General features: G+C 43.5%; 1 pseudogene; it reads left to right on the forward strand.

Annotated features, from left to right (window-relative positions):
- Positions 1-2,824: 2,824 nt before the first annotated feature.
- LOC147583192 (SKA complex subunit 2 pseudogene) lies at positions 2,825-3,509 on the forward strand (annotated as a pseudogene).
- The last annotated feature ends 15,307 nt before the right edge of the window (positions 3,510-18,816 follow it).

The raw sequence follows: 18,816 nt of genomic DNA on the forward strand, positions 1-18,816 counted from the left end.
TTCGAGGTCACAAGCAGAAGATGATGCCTGCTTTCACCAGACACCCCAGCAGTTTGCAATAGGGAGGGTTACAGCACCCCCTTCCATGGCAATTGGCCCAGATCGTGGTTTGCTGCGGTCTTGATTCTAAGGGGGATAGTGGCCAAGTTCACATCAACCGTGTACCTGGGTTACCTGATTGCCCCTCCTGGCCTCCATCTCTAGTGGGTCTCATGTGTCTTTCACCTGTTTTCTTTAGAATAATCACTATGGTTTCAACTAAGTATAAGATTATAACTTTTTTCTGATGACTCAGCTTGTTTTTCCTTTCTTAAAAAAAATTTTTTTTCTGGTTCTCGTATTTTATTTTTAAAACATTTTTTTTAATGTTTATTTTTGAGAGAGGGAGAGACAGAGTATGAGTGGGGGAGGGGCAGAGAGAGAGGAACACGCAGAATCCGAAGCAGGCTCCAGGCTCTGAGCTGTCAGCACAGAGCTCAATGCGGGGCTCCAGCTCGCAAACCACAAGATCATGTCCTAAGCCAAAGTCAGATGCTTAACCGACTGAGCCACCCAAGCGCCCCATCGGCTTGTTTTTTCTTTTTCTTTTCTACATGAGAAGAGAAAATTTGGCTCATTCTAAAGAAAACCTTCCCTCGGATCATTAAACATATCTTTCCTTCCTCTTGATAATAGGTTGGTGAAGGTGGGGTGGGGAGAGTGCCGGAAATTGCCAAGCATAGGGACACCAGAGGTGTCCAGGCCAACTGGCTTGCCTGGCTTTCTGCGGCCAGGGGCTTTTCCTTGGTCCCAGCTTCCCCGGGAGAGAAAACCGGCCCTTCAGCTCCCACCCTCCCCAGCCTGCCCACCCCAGTGCTCCAGCTCTGTACCCTCATGATGGCTTGGGGATCTATTTAATGTCCTTATAGAATTGGTTAATACCAGACCAAGACTCCTTTGCCTCCTTCATCTACCTACCCCCATTTTTTTTTTGTTTATTTCGGAAGAAACAAAAGTCCTTTCCACTTTGGGCTGCAGAAATACACTTTTGTTTTTTGTTGAAAAAATTATTTTGAGACTGTCAATGCAACTGCCTTCCTCTCTAACTCTGCCAGTGCTTGTCCTTCTCACCTTGGCCATATCCTCTCTAGGGCACATCCTCAGCCCTGTGCTTGTGTGTGAGAGTGTTCTGGATATTGGGCATCTAGTTCTTTCCGCCTCTCACCTCTGATTATGCAACTCTGCCTTCTCTCAGCACCACCTCCGGACCATTCTGGTGGATCCCAGCCCTAGGCTCAGACATCTCTGTCGTGAGGTCAGAGAAGCTGTTTGTGTGTTAAAGGCAAACGTCACTGGCGTCTAGGAGAACTTGACGTCTCTAATAGACTGCTTTGATTTTCCTCATCGGCAGCAACCTCAGCCCATGTCATTCTGCAAGCCAGCCCCTCATTCATAATCCCTATTAACCTTAAAAAGTAGGTATGCATGTGGAACTGCCCACTTGGAAAGCACGAAATGCTGAAGACCTCCCTTTTCGTTGCTAAGTTCTTTGTGAATCTGAGTCAGCTTCTCATTTCCCTTCCTGGGTCCCTAAGGGAGGCCGGGGCTTCTTCCTTCTCTGTGCTTCCTTCCACTCTGGAAGAAAGAAAGGTGGAGAGACACTCCTATGGCCAAACACATGACTGCCTCCCTTCTACCACAGTCTCCAGTCATAAGCTCAGGGCCCTTTGCTCTGAAGGGAGAAATGATTCCACAGCAGAAAGAAGTTGCCTCTTACGAACGAAAAGGCAGCTTCAAACATGCTGTCAGTAATTCAATCAGATGACAAGGATGAAGCAACCTGTTCAGGTCATGCTGGGCAGACAACCGGTCCTGGGCTGAGCAAACGGGTGGCAGATGAAAGGAGGAAGCACACCTGAGCCAGCTTGCTCATGAGCTGAAATATTCAAATGTGGATACAAAGTGGTTACTTCATCCCTGCACCTGTTCTGACTCAGCACACACTGAAGTGTTGAACCAGGTTTGACATGATGCCAGTGCCGGCCGCAGAAGCAGAAAATTTCACAGGGACACCACACGGTGCCGGCGAAGGGACAAAGAGAGCCCACTGGGCCCTGACGTCAGCTCTGGAGGACTTTCTGGAACCGTTCTCCTACCGGCAGGGGGAGGCTTGGGCCGAGACCTGGCTTTCCTGGAGTGGCTTGCAAAATAAATGAGCGTGGATCTGACATTTCAAAATTTGCCAATCGCAGACGCGTAAAGTGTATCGGGTGGGGTTTTGGTTTCGTGATGGCTGCTAAAAAGATTTGAGCAACTCACATAAATCTCTATCATTTTCACTGATTTAATTACTGCTTAGAAAAGAAATCGCCAGATTTAGGAAAAGACATCGGCATCATACCTCACATTTCTCATGGGGTTCAAGTTGGAGTCAGTATTGATTAGAACCTTTCAGCGGCCTTTAGTCTACATTCAGTTGTTTTATTTTTTTTATAATTTTATTTTATTTTTCAACCATTATTTATTTTTTGGGGGACAGAGAGAGACAGAGCATGAACGGGGGAGGGGCAGAGAGAGAGGGAGACACAGAATCGGAAACAGGCTCCAGGCTCCGAGCCATCAGCCCAGAGCCCGACGCGGGGCTCGAACTCACGGACCGCGAGATCGTGACCTGGCTGAAGTCGGACGCTTAACCGACTGCGCCACCCAGGCGCCCCTACATTCAGTGGTTTTAAAGTGACAGGCAATCAGCTGACTTATTTGTGGTCCCTTCTTCATGACCGTGCGTTGTACGGTATCGAAAGACAACCGCCTGTGGCTGTTTATACAAATCCTTAAGTTCAGTGTCTTGTGGGTTTCCATAAAAGGTGATTGAAACACTTATTGCAGAATATGGAAATGCTTTAAAAAGCATGTGGGGGATTCAACATGGAGGCAGAGGTCGATAAACTGGAACTGATGTTCCAGAAAGCTCTGATCTGGATTACATTCAATACAGGCTGGAATATGAAATCAAGACTAGTCATCCTGATACAGCAGGCAGGAGAAATCCAGTTACCCTCTTAAAAGAATTGTCAGCAATAAAGTCTCGATATCAAACTTTGTATGCCCGCTTTAAACCAATTGGTATAGAACAGAAAGAGAGTAAGAACCGCATTTGTGCTGTCAATAAGACGATGACCATGATACAAGAACTACAAAAGCAAACAGATGTGGAGCTGTCACCACTGACTAAAGAAGAGAAAACTGCAGCAGAGCAATTAAAATCTTTTGTTCAGACTGATGAAGAAGTGGGCTTGCAAAAGGGAATGCTAATGGAGAGGAGATGCATTCCAGAAAGATTTAAGAAGATGTCTTGTTAGCACTCAGTGACTAGAGGTGGGGGGATGGAGAAGAAGGAGATTTGGCTTGGGTAACTGGATAGTGATGCCTTTCACAAGAGAAGAGATAGAGATGCCTTTCATAAGAAGGGCAGATATTATACGAATAAAGTTCAGCCAAAAACATGGAATGGGAATAAAGGGATTTAAATGTATGTATGTATACACAGTCTTATCATTTCAGGCAAGGAAGTCACGTAACACTGTTTTGCATTTGTTTTTGTATAATTGGGAGAAAATGGATGTCCTGGCCTATCATAAAAGGATATTTATGTACTATTGGTCAGTCAGATATGAATGAGCATGCTTTGGAAATTAACGGATAGAAAAAATATTTGTATTATATTATACACTATATAGGTATATAATTTTATTTCTGAAAAGTTTTGATTATAGGTAATGGTCACATTATTGATGAGACTAATATGTGACCTAAAATCCTCCACAAAAGCTAACATTAGTAATAATAAATTGGCTTTTCTGTGAAAAATAAATAAATAAATAAAAATAAAAAGCATGTGGGAAAAAAACTTGAAAAGATGGTGGACTGTTTATAGGGGAGGTAGCACCTATGACCGGTCTGCAAAATAGAATAAACTAGATGCATCTGCTTTAAACTGCTTTTTATTAGTGGAATGCATGGCTTGCTTTATCAATAGTAAAACCTAAGCCTGGGCAGAAGTTTTAATTCTCCAGGGACTGCAACTTTTGTTAAAAGGGCTAATCTAGCACATGGTAAAATCAGAATGGTTTATGGAAGAATTAGACAGAAAATCCAACTCCAACATTGACTGAGTGGATCTAAAACCAAATGCTGTTACTGGCGGGCAGGGTGCCTAGCATTTGGATGCATTGAATCTTTAGCATAAAGCAGGAGAGGACACACTGTCATCTTCTTTGGCCTCCCCAGCCTTTAGTTCTGGAATCTCTCCCAATCTAGATGGTTGGACATGCCCAAGACCTCACAGGGAGCCCATCTTGCAGGTGCTTACCCAGCTCTGTTTATACAGTTCCCCTGTGGCCTCTAACCTACTCTGGAACTTCCCAGAATGAATCCATGTCTATAAGACAGGTTTTCTGGTAGTTGGTGGTAGGTTTCTTGTGTCCCCTAACTTGCCCTTTCCTTTTTCCAGGCTGATTCTGTGGATCCGGCTCCTTCTGAGGTTACTCGCTTAATCAAAGAGGATGAATTTCCCAGAGAGAACAGAACAGTGGTTTAGCCAAGCAAAGAGCTGGACTTCTCAATTACACTCTCCAACAAGCCCATGGGCGCTTTCCAGACCAGCACCCCTCTCATTCAACCTTTCCTCGTTTTCAAAGTTTCCAGACCTCTTGCCAGCCTGGTGGTCCACCACCAATCAGCCAGCATCAAACAGCCAATGGTCTTAAAAGGGATACCCAGCAAAGGAGTAAAATATGGCACGGGTAGTCTGGTCAGAGCCCCCTTTTCTGGGCAGTATACTTCTAAAAATTTTTTTTTAATGTTGATTCATTTTTGAGAGAGAGAGAGAGGGAGAGAGAGAGAGAGAGGAACAGAGTGTGAGTGGGGGAGGGGCAGAGAGAGAGAGAGAGGAACAGAGTGTGAGTAGAGAAGGGGCAGAGAGAGAGGGAGACATGGAATCCGAAGCCAGCTCCAGGCTCTGAGCTGTCAACACAGAGCCTGACACGGGGCTCAAACCCATGAACCGAAAGATCGTGACCTGAGCAGAAGTCGGACGCCCAACTGACTGAGCCACTCAGGCACCCCAGAATTTCTTCCTTTTTAAAGCTAAATCATATCCACTGATCCATATGCACACACCACATTCTGTGCAGTATACTTATCCATTCATCCATCCACTGATGGATCCTTGAGTTGCTTCCACCTTTTGGCTCTCGGGAAAAATGCTGCTGTGAACATGGGGGTGCCAATATCTCTTCAAATATATGCCCCAAAATGGAATTGCTGCATCATATGGTAATTCCATGTTTTGAGGAATTGTTATACTGCTTTCCACAGTGGCTGCACCAGCTTATCCATATTTCACTATGTGCACTGTGCTATAGTATAAGTATAATGTAATGGATTAGATATTGCCAACCTTTTTCCTAAAATGATTTGCTAATATATATGCCTACCAGCCGTGTATTAGGAATTCCTAGTGATCCACATCTCCACCAACACTGAATATTATCAGTCTTCTGATTTTTTTTTCTGATTTAGAGGTGTTTAAATGATCTTATCATCATCTTAATTATCCCCATCACCATTTGCAATTATTCAAAGTGTGTGGTATTGTGGCTGAGAGCTGCGTTGTAGATGTAGACAAAGTCATATTTGAATCCAAGGGTCCCCGCTTATTAGCTGTGTGACTGACAAATTCTTGAGCCTCACTGAACCTCAGCTTCCTTATCTGTTCAAAAGGGGTAATAATAATACCTACCTCAGAAGGTTGTCGAGAAGATTAAAACAGACCCGGTATCAGTAGCATTTAGCCCAGAGCCTGACAACATTGAAAATAGTCAATAAATTCATTCATTCATTCATTCATTCAATAATATTAAAATTGAGTACCTACTATGTGCCAGCCATTGTAACAGGTTATAATTGTAACAGGTTATAAATACAAGGATGGGCAAAGCAAATGATCTCTGCCTTCATGCAGCCTTCAGTCAAGTAGGATGCATAGATGTGCACGAAATAAACACGAAATACATCACTGCAGATTTTGATGAGTGCTGTAAAGGGAAATTACAGCAAGGTAGGACAGAATAAGAGGGGCAAAACCAATTTATGATTACTATTTTGATGGTCACTACTTCTGAGCTGGGATGAATAGGATGTGTATGGGTGTGGCGGGCAGGGAAGGTCTCTCGAGGCATACTGAACTTCAAAGGAAATGTATGGAGATGTAAAGTTTTTTCCAAAGTCAGGGGCAAGGGAATGGGCACCCCTCACTGCCCTGAGGCTTTGGAGGGATTTCTCTTGCTCACCTTTCCCAGAGGATGAGCAGGAGGAGGTTGAGTGACTGCCTGTGGCCCTCAAATATGTCTTGTGGCTCATGAACCCTGGGCTTCGGTCAGTGTGAAAAATTCATTCTCAGTGCCACTGACCAGCTCCTTGGTAATGACAGACCGAAAATAAATGGTGAAAATGGCTCAGATGAGCTGGATTACAACGAAGCCCTTTGATGTGAGGGCTGGTCCAGAACGTATTTGGGACTGACTTCAGTTTGGCACGCCAAAGCTCAAAGATAAGAAGAAGTGCTCAGAAAAAGGAAAGTTAGGTGATTAGAGGGTTTTCTAGGACATATGTGAAACTGATGGTGAATGCTATTTTCCACTAGATATGGCAAATAGTTATATTTGCAAAAAGGGAAAAGTAGATGATTGTGAGAAATTTTTCTGGAACAAGTATAATTCAGTGGTTCTCAAATTTCAAAGGCATATCAGAAACCCCTGGGAGCTCGTTAAAAATTTAGACTCCTTGGCCATCTCCAAGACTCAGTACGTGTTCTCCAGGCCCAGGGCTCTGTATTTCTAACAAGTTCCCCAGGGGATTCTGATGGTAGCAGACAGCCTTTGAAAAACCTTGTTGACTTGTCCTATCTCTTTCCTTTCTTTTGTCTTTTGTTTGCGAAGTCTTCTTTTAGAAGAGTCTGAAGAGGGGCGCCTGGGTGGCTCAGTCGGTTAAGCGTCCGACTTCAGCTCAGGTCACGATCTTGCGGTCCATGAGTTTGAGCCCCGCGTCGGGCTCTGGGCTGATGGCTCAGAGCCTGCAGCCTGCTTCCGATTCTGTGTCTCCCTCTCTCTCTGCCCCTCCCCCGTTCATGCTGTGTCTCTCTCTGTCTCAAAAATAAATAAAACGTTAAAATTTTTTTTTTTTTTTAAAAGAAGAGTCTCAAGAACAGGCTTTTTTTCCATTGCCCCTTCCCCTGCCTCAGTGTCAGCCCAAGATCCCAAGCACAGTTGCCTGGCTAGGTCTCATAAATGTGTGAAGCAAGGAGAGGAGGAGAATAGAAATTAGGCTGGTTGGGCAGCCAGGCTGTCTGGTCACTTTGCTTTTCTAAACCCTGTGCAGGTCAAGGACACATATCTGAGAGCTTTATGTGACTCGGTGCTGCCCATCACCCGACCCCTGGTGTATACAATTGCGTAGAAGTTAGTGGTACAGGCTCTGGACTCAGCCAATGTCAATTGGGGTCCTATGACTTTGGACAAGTTATGGATACCCTTTGAGCCATTCTATTTTTGGCTCGTGGGGCTTTTTTGGGGGGTGTAACAGGGTAATACATGGATATGTTGAGGCAATTTGGGGGATTAAGTTAAGCGATTAAGGGGCTGGCAATTTGGGGGATTAAGATTAAGCGAGGGAGATTAATTTAAATGATGAAGTAGAGGGAGCAGGTAACTTGGGGGATATTCTTGTCATTGTCACAGATTATGGAGAGCAACAGACAGACATCTATCTCATTGTCCCACGCACAGACAGCCCCTCTCATCCTGCTTCTGTACTTTCTCTTTAAATTGATGTGTAATTGACATATGATATTATGGTAATTTCTGACACACGATATTATGGTAATTTCAGATGTGCAACATAATGATTTTATAATTGTATATATTGCAACACAATTGCTATAAGAAGTCGAGTCAACATCTGTCATCATACATAGTTACAGAACTTTTTTTCTTGTGATGAGAACTTTTAAATCGATTCTTTTAGCAATTTTCAATTATGCAATGCAGTATTATCAACTATAGTCACCATGGTGTACATTTATTTTATAAATTAAAGTTTGTGCATTTTGATTCCCTTCACCCATTTGGCTCACCCACAACCGCCCATTCTGACAACCACAAATCTGTGTGCTCGTTTTTTTTTTTTTTTTTTTTTTAAGATTCCACATATAAGGGTTGTGTGGGTGGCTCAGTCGGTGGTTAAGTGGCTGACTCTTGATTTCGGCTGACGTCATGATTTCATGGTTTACGAGATAGAGCCCTGCCTTGGGCTTTGTGCTAATAGCTCAGGGATTGCTTGGGATTCTCACTCTCCTCTTTCTGTGCCTCCCCTGCTCATGCTCTGTTTTCCTCTCTCAAAATGAATAAACATGAAAAAAAAAAGATTCCACATATAAATGAGATCATTCAAGATTTGTCTTCCTCTGTTTGACTGCTTTCACTTAGCACAATGCCCTTGGGGTCTGTGATGTTGCAAATGGCAAGATTTCACTTTTTTTTTTTTTTAATGGTTGAGTAACATTGCTTTATATATATGTATATCACATTTTCTTTATCCATTCATCCACTGACGGACACGTAGGTTATTTCCCTATCTTGGCAATTGTAAAGAATGCTCCTATGAACGTGAGGGTGCATATGTGTTTTAGAATTAGTGCTTTTGTTTTCTCCAGATAAATACTCAGGAATGGAATCGCTGGATCATAGGGTGGTTTTATTTAAAAATTTTTAAGGAACCTCCATACTGTGCGCTCTGTACTTTTGTGGTTGCTTCTCCAACAACCTTCCTTCATCTCCACTCCCATATACACTTAACCAAATTATTTTCAGAGTTCAGCTGGAGTCCTGCTTCTTCTCTACGAAACCTTTTGCTGGAGCAGAAACCCCTGCTCCCATTGATGCTTTCCTTCTCTAGATCACTGTCCTGATTTTCATCCACCTCTGTGCTAGTTAGGTTCTAATTCTGTTCTGCCTCATATTGATCTTAAATTATTAGATGGGTGTGTTTTATCGTTTCGTCTAAAATAAAACGCTTGGAGGTCAGTGTAAATATTTTACTTCCAATAACTGCACTGAAAACCTGTCTATGTGAAAGGGAAGGTATACGTTGCATTGACCAACTTGAAGTAATGTTTTTTGCTGAATAAAGAGCCAACCAAGGCTGTAAATTTTCATATGGTTTTCACATAATTTGCACGCAAGAATTCTCACATAATTCTCAAAGAATCATGCATTCTTTGTATCCAATTTATTCAGTCATGTATTCCTGTGTGTTATAAATACAGAAATATGAGAAATGGGTTAGCAACCTATATCTACCCCTTCTCCTCGATACCCCCTGAGGAGGGGACAAAGGAGAGACAATTGAGGACCAAGATCATAATAATAAAGACACTGGTACTGAGGCGCTGATTCAGCAGTTCCCACCCCTGGCTGGTTTCCTCTCTCTTAGATGCAGATGTGCTGAGCAGGGCGTCGAAACCCTCTGTCCCAACCCGTTCCTGGTTGGTGGCGGGTGGGTCTGAAGGCCGCTTGACTTTTCACATCACGGCCCTCCTCCGGCTCCACTCAGAGACCCAGCTTCCTCACCCTGTTCTTAGAGTGCTTAGAGACCCTTCTCTTTTCACCCCCCAAACGAAAGACACGCTCTTTAAGCCACAGCGCTCTAGCCAGCAGGGGACAGTCTGCCCTGGGTGGGGGTTGGGGGTGGCAGAGCGAGGGTGGGCTGGGGGCCGTGGCCGTGGCGGGACACACCCTTGCGCAGTTGTCTTCACCTTCCAGTTTTGTCTTGAAATAAAGCACACGGCTCTCCAATCTTTTGTACCTTAGTTTCCTCTCTTCTGGGGACACTTTCTCCAAAAGGGTGGTTTTCAGGGGGCTTAACCTGGGGGTCCGGAGCTTCGATCACCAACTCTCTTCCCCTTGCCTCCGGGGAAAGCCCAAGTTCTTTTAGGAAATGCGACCTCTAGAGGCCGGCTGTGGCATCCCAGTTAAATCCCGCGGAGGTTCTCGTTAGTCTGGACACCAAACCCATCAGCCAATGCGAGCAGCGCGCAGTGCCGTGGGGCCAGGAAATGGGGGAAACGTTCAAGTTATGCTTTCCCTTAGAAGAAAAATCTCAGCTTTAACTCTGATGACCAGTTTCCCTAGTACATTTTCACGTGGAGTTGGACTGCCCTGTCCTGCAGCTTTCTGAGACCCGGAAACACCTAAGTTTCACAGACTCCATTCCTTGTTTGTAATCGATAGACTCTCTCCATATGTTTGTCAAACCCTGAAGGCCTTCTAGGCTGGCTTGATTTTATCCTTTACAAAACACCTTACTCATTAGGAGGGGAAATGTAGGGTGAGAGAAAAAACAAAAACAAAAACAAAACCCAGACTAACTTTCACCCTCCGTGCATGCGAACCCACAAGTTCACTCACTGTTAGCAGGCACGTTTGTTGTGGTTCAGTCCGTTGATGAATGAAAAGAACCTGAGGTTTTGCAAGGTTCTCAGCAGGAGGAAGTCAAGGAGGACCAGGACCCGGTCTGGCAGGCACCAGAAAACCGCTGGAGAGCAGGGAGGTTTCTCCCCACCACTACCCAGCAAAAGATGGCTCACAGATCTGCAGTTCAGACGCAGAGCCGAAAAGACCACGTGAAGTGACAGAAAGTGACCAGGTGTTTTTCAGTTATGAGGTTGCTAATACTCACCTTGAGGGAGAAATTCACATTAGTTTAACTAACCCTGTATGCTTCCAATTCAATTTTAAAAACCTGATGTTGCCAAACAGCATCATAGGCCCTTACTCATTTCTCAAGTAGAATGAAATAAAATTGATTGTCTATAAAATATTTATCAGATCTAGGCTAGTGTTTGAATTATATCTCCTGCAGGCTTTAAAATGTCCTCTCTCTGCTTATTTCATTATTGATTAGGCAGACAAAATTTTTACTGAATGCAGTAACTACAATGTGTTTACTGGGGTTAATTTACTTACTCCTGAGGATTACTTTAATTCTTTTACGAAAACAATTTGTCTTGGGACTTTTTTCCCCGAAAGGGTCACATCAAAATTTATTAGACTGTTATACGATTCACAGTAATCTGGGTGTAACTGAATAATTTATATCTGTGTTTGCCAAGCCTGGCTGCCCATCAGCATGACATGGGGAGTATCTTAAAAATACAGATTCCCAGGTCTCACCCCAGACCGGGTGAAGCAGAATTCCTGAGGGTGTGGCCTGGGAATTTTCCCATTGAAAGGTGCGACCCATCTTTTCGCGGCGGACTGGGGTTTGAGAACTGATCAATATAGTTTAGTCTTGGGTAATTTTAAGGTTAAAATGTTATTGTCATTGAAGGTACAATTTTCTGTTGCAAACACCACATGTCCTTAAATCTTTGCCTCCTCTCCCTACATTAGAAGTGAACTTCAGAGGAGAAGGACAAATGAAGTGATGGAGGTCCCAGTGGAACCATGTCATCACTGTGAAATAAGGAGCCAGCTAGAGCAAGCGAACAGCCACCTGATGAGCTCCCCCTGCCTCCCCCTGCTGGCCTGGTCTGGACTAAGTTCTTTGGGTCACGTCACTCCATTTGGCTGGGTCCCTGAAGACCTTCAGGAAAACTGGGTTGGTCCTGGGTCATGTGCCAGCAGAATCAGCATGTTCAGTGATGTGAATTGGTACCTGGACACGGGGCTTGAGGAATACTGACCTGTAAGGTCCCTCGAGTAGGGACACAGTCCTACCATTTCAAAGCTATCAACACTAAAACCCTCAATTATGGGGGCACCTGGATGGCTCAATTGGTTGAGCATCTGACTTCGGCTCAGGTCGTGATCTTGCAGTTTGTGAGTTCGAGCCCCGCATCAGGCTCTGTGCTGACAGCTCAGAGCCTGGAGCCTGCTTCGGATTCTGTGTCTCCCTCTCTCTCTGCTCCTCCCCTGCTCGCACTCTGCCTCTGTCTCTCTCAAAAATAAATAAACGTTAAAAAAATTTTTTAAAAAACCCTCAATTATATATCCACAAAAAAAATTTAAACATGACAAGTGCAACCCCAACAATGACAACAAAACACTAAAAAACTAAAGTGTATTTCCCTCCCCCTCATGTCAACGAGTACATGTTCTTAATTGAACAAAAGCCATCCATCTATTTGAACTAGAAATCAGTCTCTGGGTTTTGATCAAGGATTTCATGAAAATAAACGTATCTTGGGGCGCCTGGGTGGCGCAGTCGGTTAGGCGTCCGACTTCAGCCAGGTCACGATCTCGCGGTCCGTGAGTTCGAGCCCCGCATCAGGCTCTGGGCTGATGGCTCGGAGCCTGGAGCCTGTTTCCGATTCTGTGTCTCCCTCTCTCTCTGCCCCTCCCCCGTTCATGCTCTGTCTCTCTCTGTCCCAAAAATAAATAAAAACGTTGAAAAAAAAATTAAAAAAAAAAAAAGAAGATTGATATTAAAAAAAAAAAAAGAAAATAAACGTATCTACTAGAAAAGCCTTACACATAGTACAAAAAGTAAATCATTTAAAGGTGTACATTTGGGGGGCACATGGCAAATTCCAACCATACAAAAGGCATGTGATGAAAAATAAAGCTGTCTTATCCTTTCTAGGTTTTGCTCCTTAGAGATATTCACTGAGACCAATTTCTTGGCTATTCTTTGAAGAGTATTTTATGCTTATATCATATACCACCTCCTACATGTATAGGCAGCTTCTTGAAAAGCAAGTCGTTTCTGGCCTTTTTGCTATTGTGAAAAATACACTAATAAAATATCCAATTTTATACATACCTGTGCCATCAGTCTGTCAGTCCTTGGGGGTAGTGTATTTGAAGGGTGCATTTCTGGAAGTGAAATTAGCAGACTCAGTGATTAGGTGCACACTTAGTTTTTATAGAAGGTCCAAATCCCCGCTCTCCTCCCCCCCATTCCCCCACCAGGGGTTGAACCATTTACCAGTCACCAAGAGTGTATGAGAGTCATCTTACTGAACACTCTTATTACTTCTAATGGTTCTTCTGTTGATTTTCTGTGTGCTTTTCTAGTTTTATAATACATCATTGCAGAGAAAGATAATTTTACTTCCTTATTTCCAATTTTAGTACTTCTATATTTCTTTTACGTTGACTAGTAATTCTAAAGTAATGCTAAAGAACAGTGGGGAGAGTGGGGATCTTTGTCTTTTTCCTGACTCTAGTGGGAATGCTTCTGTTATCTCCTTATTAAATAGGAAAATACTTTGTTTTTCTTTTCTGAGAATTAAAAAAAATCAGAAATAAAATGTTACATTTTATCAAATACTTTTATGGAATCTATACAAATTATTTTAATTTATATGAAAATCTTTATATGAAAATAATTTATTATATTCAATTAAGACTGCTCAGGATATCAAAGACTTCTGGGTGCCCCAAAACTATCAAAAAGCATTATGGTTACAACATTATTTGTAATAGAAAGCAGAAACAAAAATCTAGAAACTATGAAAATGTTTTTCAACAGGGAAATAGTTAAATAAATTATAGCATTTTCATATAATGGGAAGCTATTCAGCTCTTTAAAAAGTAATGAAGTAGATTATATATGCCCAGATACATCAGTCTGAGATCCAAGGTCAAGTAAAACTAGCAAGAGCAATATAGTATGTGTCCTCATTTGTGTAAATAATAAACAGGGACATGCACAAGTAAATACAAAGAAAAATTCTGGAAGGACACAGGAGAGACTATTGGTAATGTTTGCTTCTTTTTTTTTTTTTTTTTTTAATTTTCATGTTTATTTTTGAGAGAGAGAGAGAGAGACAGACAGACAGAACACAAGCGGGGGAGGGGCAGAGGGATAGGGAGGCAAAAATTGTGAGATCATGACCTGAACTGAAGTCAGATGCTTAACCAACTGAGCCACCCAGGCACCCCAGGAGTGCTTGCTTCTTGATGAAGAATAGCTGTCTGGTGATATGAGATACTCTACTCTGTTTTGGATTAAAAAAAAAAAACAAACAAACATACATATATTCCTTTTTCAGTGAAAAAAAAAAAGAATAACAAAAAAGTAATGATTAAAGTTATTTTAAAAGAAGAACTTGTATTCATATTCAAGGTTTAAATGTGAAAGGGCAAAAGACCGGCAGCATTAACCCCAACTAATTATGGGTCACATTTGTCATAGAGGTTTTTGTTTTTTGGGGTTTTTGGTGCGGTTGTTTTGCTTTGGTTTTGCACCTGAGCTGGATACCTTACTCCTCACACCCTAATCTCAGTTTTACGATAAAGCTTCAGGTTCTGGAATTTTCCACAAGTCCCTATTCTCCTCTGCAGTGGGAGTTTAATCCAGCTGAGTTGGCCTACTCTTACATCTGGGGAGTCATATACAGCTTGTACAGTAACTATTCTCCAAATAGAGTTTACAACTCCATTTTTAATGGCGAATGGAAACTTCTTTGGTTTTGTCCTGGTAGGGACTCTTTCCACCTGGATGAACAATAGGGGAATGAGTTAGTAAATTAAGGTCAACAATATGATGGCCTATCCTTTTGTTAAAAATAATGCTTCTGCAACTTGAAATACCGGGAAATGCTTGCCATAATGAGAAATGAAAAAAGTAGATGAACAGATCACATATACACAATGGTTTTAACTTTGCAGAAATAAAAGGAGGGGATATAAATTGATAAGGTAGCTTTAGTAGAGTGATTTGGTAATGTGATGAGTTTTCCCCCAATCTCTTCTTTAAAAATTTTTTAAATGTTTTTATTTATTTTTGAGAGAGAGAGAGAGAGAGAGAGAGAGAGAGACAGAGAGTGGGGGAGGAGCAGAGAGAGAGGGAGACACAGAATCTGAAGCAGGCTCCAGGCTCTGACCTGTCAGCACAGAACGCTACATGGGGCTCAAACTTGTAAACCGTGAGATCATGACCTAAGCCAAAGTCAGATGCTTAACTGACTGAGCCACCCAGGCGCCCCGTCCCCAATATCTTCTTAAATTAGCATTACATCAGTGTCATTCATTAAAAAATAAAAAAGAGGTGGTAGGATAAATCGTTTTGTGGCTTCTGATATGAAAAGAGGAAGTAATATCTTCTCGTTTCCTTTGAATATCTGATATGGAGAAGGGAAGTGACCAGGCTCAAGGTCACCCATAGTTACGAAATTCACCCGGCACCTGCGTTCAGGTAAGACTTCTTTTTGGCACTTTCAGGCAAAAGATCTGAGCTTCTGCCGTGGCAGAGCTGGGTATGACTCTGAGGATGAAATCCCATTAAGAAGGTGTTCGACTTGAGAGCTGCGCTAGCCGTGGCCGCCACCATGTTTATGGTTTACATCAGTGTGACCGTTTCTGCTGCTCATCTGTCATTTGTAAGTCATCTGTCTCACCACGTCTTGATGCAGGTCCCTACTGTCCTCTCGGTTGATGTAAATTATTGGCTCCACGGAGATGATTGTTCAGCAGCTCACGGAAAGCTTGAGAAAATCCTCCTTGAATGTTCAGAGAGCTTTGACTCTTGGTAACCTGATTGTTCACACTTGTCGGAGACAGTATTTGCTTCCTTTCGTTCCCCTACACATTTTCTGTCTCAGCTGATATGGTGAACAGTGCTGATTTCTGCCCATTGAATACCAGGCATATCAGGCGAGACCCAACCTTCCTGAAATTCTGTCTATTCTAAAAGAAGAAAGAATGCCCAGAGGTTCATATGTTTCTGCTTCTTTCCTGGGTATGACTTTATCCACACAGGTAAGCGAAAACGTCAGCTCAGCATCCTTTTGGCTGGTGACAAAGTGTGGCTCTGCTGAAGGCTGCAGGAGGCTGGCCTCATCGAGAACAAATCCACTTCCTCTTTCTAGACCTGTGGTCTAGATCATTGGGAAAGGTGGTCTTCATAAAATGATGCCTGAGACCTTCTTACTATGGTCAGTTCAGGGAATGACCAGATGGGGAAGGAAGTCTCCACCACTGAGGTTTAGGAATTTATAACTGGGAGATGGCTTATACTGTAGGGAAAAGTAAAAACACGAGGTTTGGGCTGGGAGAAGGGTAGAGCTTTGGGAAAAGGTTATATTCAGGGATATGTTTTTGTAATCATCTCTCAGCTACATAATCAACCTTCAGCAAAAAGCAGGCAGTAGCTAATGATGGGAAGCAATCAGTGGAGAAATCCCAGGGAATGATGGACAAGGGAAAAGCAGCAAAGAATGCCTGCCCGGGGTTTAAAAATCGGAGTTTTCCTTTTTATCTTGGGAGCAGGGGATTATAAAATCCACCAGTTAGGGATTTACCTGAGATAGTAGTATATATCTATACAAGAGACAGAGAGGAGGGAGGGAAGGAGGCAGGGAAAGAGAGAGAGAAAGAAAAAGGGACTTTTTATTTTGGAAGTTCCGGAAAAAAAAATCTCTAAACAATGACTCAAAAATACTGAATCAGAGGTGCCGGAGACACTCAAGTGTACCATGACGTATATCTCTGAAATCAAATTACAAATCTCCAGGAAATGGAGGGAGCCACCAATTGCCCAGAAATACATTCTGAATTGGGAACTGGGGCATCAGGTTCTCATTTGGCAAACAGACTGTTTCAGGGCACCTCTAAGGCCTTTTCAGTAATAGCACAAGGATATTGTCCAGCTGGTCTCCCTGATAGTGTGCGAAGGGCCACCACTGAGCTCTGCAGAGCTTTGGCCAAAGCGTCCCAGAAGTCCTGTCTGAGGTGGGGGTGGGGGTGGGCGCGAGGCAGGCTGAGCGTGGCCCCCAGTCATCACACTCCCACAGTCATCTCTCTTCAATCTTTCTTTCCAGAATATCTGTCTTTGTTCCATGGCAGCTTTGAGGCCATGCCTACGTGATTCACAAAAGTCTTTACATTTCATGAGTGGTTTGCAAGGTCCATATGGGACTATTTAACAACTGAACAAAGGCCAAGTTTCCACCTAACATCTGGGCATTTTTTGGTCTATTTTTTCCATGCCACTTTTGAGCAATGACCAGAGTCAGATCCGTTTTGGTACTTGTGGTGGACATCTGTTGCTTTGGTCCGACCAGCATCCCTTTTCCTGTCCTTGGGAAATGGCAGCCAGACTCTCTTTTGGTGGAAATACTGTATTTCACAGCATGCAGTTGTTGATGGAACTCTCAGTGTGGGACACGTGGGGGGACCTGAGACCTGAATTGGGCCAGTCAGACTCTTCTGGGAATTTGAGTCCCCAGTGGAATAACATCCAGTCGCAAAAATAATTCAAGTCCAGTGGGGCGCCATGAATTCCTCGTACTTAACGTAGCATACTGAGGGCACAGTGTAGCCTTCGAAGTATGGGCTGTGGGGCCCGATTGCTTGAGTTAGAAACCCAGCTCTGCCACTCCCTAATAGGACATTGGACACGCTAATTAACCTCCTTATGCCTCAGTTTCCTCAGATTGTAAATAGGGGATAATAATACTTCCCTCGTAGGGTTGTTGTTGGCATTACATGAATCAATACAAGTGTATCAGGCTGAGCTCTTGTCAAGAAAAAGGAACCACTGTGAGTAGTTAAAGCAGAAAAGGAGGGGTGCCAGGGTAATTTGGTTGAGTGCCTGACACTTCATTTTGGCTCAGGTCATGATCCCAGGGTCGTGGGATCGAACCCCATGTTGGACTCTGCACTGAGCATGGAGCCTGCTTAAGATTCTCTCTCTCTCTGTCTCTCTTTCTCTCCACCCCTCTTCCTTGCTTACATTCCCTCTCTAAAAATAGAAAGAAAGAAAGAAAGAAAGAAAGAAAGAAAGAAAGAAAGAAAGAAAGAAAAAGAAAGAAAGAAAGAGGAAAAGGAATTTGATGCATGGAATTAGGAACATGACAATCAATGAAAGGCTAGAAAAGCAGGCTCCAGGGTGCCAGAATGCCTTCTGGAACACACTTCCAAACTTGTCTGCCAGGGGAGTTGCCTCTTTTGCGACCAGCAGGAAGGTAGACCACTAGGAGACCATCACAGTGACAACTAACTTCAAGAACACAAGGCCACAGCTGTGACCCAGGGACCAGGAAGGCACTTGGCTGCTTCTGCGACCACCTTTCATCACTCACGGAGCTGGGACGGGACAGTGGACAAGACGCAACCCAAGGGCGGTGAGATCACCGAGCTTCAACTGTTAAGGCTGAAATCACCGCTGCTAGGCAAAGTGCTTGCATTAGTAAACAAGCAATGTGACTTGTAACTGAACCATCTAACTCCAAGTATGCTCTCAGCGCTCTAATTTCTAATCCCCACGTCACATGCAAAAATGTTTCATTAACTTGTAATTATGCTTCACATCTTCCGTGATTGCAAAGAGGGAGGATGGTAATTCATGGGCCCTCCAGCAGAACAGAAGCCTTATTGCTTGCATTTTCCTGGCTCCCTTGAAATGCAGTTTTAATAGCGTAATTTCACGTTTGTAATACTGGCCTGGAGAGCTGCAGACTTCAGCGGTGCAGTCAGATATGCTACTGAGGCTTCAGCTGAGCCAAAGGGGAAGCATCTGGGCTGCATGCAGCGACAAGAGACGGGAAGGGAGGAGGGTGAGGAAGCTGATCTTGATAGAGACCCCACAGTCAGGTGCCAGTTCTGGGAGGTGGCAGGGGGGAACTTACCTGCCCTGCGGTGTGTGCAGATGTGGGAGGGGAGCGCTGAGCAATACATTGGGTTGAGTGCTGTAACTCAGAGTCAGTTGTGATTCAGGCTTCCATGCATACTGGATCTAACCTAACAGCAGTTTAGGTTAATGTTCAGCAGA

This window comes from Puma concolor, chromosome A2 (genome assembly GCF_028749965.1).
Source record: "Puma concolor isolate L17-30 chromosome A2, mPumCon1.1.hap2, whole genome shotgun sequence".
NCBI classification, from domain to species: Eukaryota; Metazoa; Chordata; class Mammalia; order Carnivora; family Felidae; genus Puma; species Puma concolor.